Source organism: Macadamia integrifolia, chromosome 1 (genome assembly GCF_013358625.1).
Source record: "Macadamia integrifolia cultivar HAES 741 chromosome 1, SCU_Mint_v3, whole genome shotgun sequence".
Taxonomy (NCBI): domain Eukaryota; kingdom Viridiplantae; phylum Streptophyta; class Magnoliopsida; order Proteales; family Proteaceae; genus Macadamia; species Macadamia integrifolia.
Window position 1 is genome coordinate 30,591,386 of NC_056557.1, and position 2,643 is coordinate 30,594,028.

Below are 2,643 nucleotides of genomic sequence, written 5' to 3' on the forward strand. Positions count from 1 at the left end.
ATGGGCGAAGAGCCAGAATACAAGTTGATAGAGGAATTTCCTGAAACCAAAGGTCCTCAAGAGGAGCCCATGATCAGAGTCGAAGAAGAATTAATCAAAGATCTGATTGATGATAAAGAGCCTCCTAGGGAATATTATGTTGAAAAAGAGCAAATCTAGATCATCCCTATAGAGATTGAACATGTGAATTTGTTCTTCCACAACAGACCTTCAACATTAAAATTCCAATGACCACTAATTTTGTTCATACTATTCAAGAGAAGCATTGGATTGTCAAAACATACTCTCACAGAGCAACTGTCTCTCACAGCAACATGGTCGTAAAATAACTATTTTTTTTATTTCATTCACATCATTCGAGGACCTCCAAGTGTCATTACAGTATATAGGCATAAGGCTTGCCTCAAACAAAGGAAAGAAATAACTTAGAAACAATAAAGAAATGGAAAAAAACAGAAAAAGGAGATATGGGACTATAGAAAGTTGCTTTCCTTGTACAAGAAGAATCAAACTAAAAAGGAAAATAAACAAAAAGGAAATTCAAGAAAAGAAAGTCTTCTAGAAGTCTCCATCGGTAGCTTGCTGTCCAAGAGTAATCAAAATAGGAATTAATCACAAAAATAGAAAGTAAACTATTCCTCCATGCAATTTGCCCTTGGTACCCACAGAATCTTCTAGAAGCATTCCCATCTATGACAAATATAGGCTGTGACCGAACAGTGTTTGGCCTTATTTTCTTGATGTTTCGATCTACATCACACTGAGGTTGGCTGACTATATTATACAACAACAACAAAAACTCAGCCTTCCCAAATCAATAGGGTCGGCTGCATGGATCCGAACCAAGCCATGTAGAAAAGTAAAAGGAAAGTATAAGGGGAGGGACGTAACAAAAGAAACAGTGAAGTCTCGCTTAAATAGAGTTGGCAATGCCCTCCAATCAAATCTATTCGAGGTCATACATGGGACAAGACCTAAACTATGCATTTCTTTACTCACTACTTCTCCTATGGTCATCTTATGCTTGCACCTAGCTCTTCTAGCTCCTTCAATCTGAATGAGATCACCCCTCCTTACTGGTTCATCCTCAGGCCTCCATTGAACTTGATGATACCACCTCAAACAGCTTCCTCGGAGCTTATCATGAACCGGGGCAACTCCCAAATCAGCTCTAATATGGTCATGCCTTACTTTATCCTTCCTAGTTTCACCACACATCCATCTTGGCATCCTCATCTCTGCTATACATAACTTATCTATGTACACTTCTTATCTACCCAACATTCTGCCCTATACATCATAGTTGGTCTAAAGACTATCCTATAGAACTTTCTTTTAAGCTTTTAAAAAAATACGTCAATCATACAACACCTCAGATGCACCTCTCCACTTCATCTATCCCACTTTAATCCTCTGTGAAGCATCATCCTCAATATCACCTTCTTTATTTATGATTAACCCCAAATACCTAAAATGATCACTTTGTGGTACCTCTCTCTCTCTCCTTTATCTTCACTATTTCATTATCCACTGTAGTATTTACACATCACATACTCCACCATCGTTCTACTTATCTTAAAAGCTTTTGATTCCAAGGTTGCTCCAAATTAATCCCAGCTTTTGTCTCACCCACCAAAACATATCATCAGCAAAGGCATACACCACGAGCCTTGTCTTGAATGTTCCTAGTACCTCATCCATGATGAGCACAAACAAATAAGGGCTTAAAGCTGACATAGCCCCATTATAATTGAGAAATCACTGCTTTGACCACCCACGGTTCTCACACTAGTCCCCATGCCCTCATACATATTTTGTTATATCCACATATTTACTCGACACCCTTCTCTTCTCAAGTACATGTCAGATTAACTCTCTAGGGACTCTATGTTATACATCATTAGAAAAATTTAATGCCCCCTCGTGTTTGAGTGGAAATTTGGCAGTTAGTCCGAGTTACTCAACCCATCCGAAAAATAATCAACTTGGCAATTGACCATAGCCCACAACCACCGAACCACGAACCAGGAACCAGGAACCATCTTGCAAACAACCTGAATAACAAATTGGTTGGCTATGGATTATGTGCTCACTTGTTAACCTATGATTAACCTAACACAAATCAATCCTAACCTAACAATCGCGACATCTATGCCACATTCCAAATTCTAAGCAATATGTATACTTAAAAAGTTTTGAAAACTAAAGAAAGAAGAGGATGGGGTTTCTCTGAAGATGTAAAACTAGTCCAATTAATATGGTAGTTCAAACTACAAAAATTAGAGCGCACATACATGCTAGCTTAGTTCGCAGCTCATAAGGGATTACTTGATCATGTCACCTCTACTCATACATCAATTTTTAGCCAAAAGGCACCATGGAATGTAGTGGAGAGAACCTCTTCATTCGGTGGTTTTTGAATTACAATGGCTCAGATTACAGGAGATATGAATACATGGCGGGCAGCATAATTGAGCTGGAGTATGCAACCACACATGTGACTGATCCAGATGCCACCCTAAATAATGATGGTTGGGGATAGGCATCATCACCCCCATTGTGGGTCAGATCAGATTGATCGTCCAGGGCCTTTTCCTTTTCCCATTTTACATTTTTTTTTCTTTTTCCTTTTTTTTTTCTTTT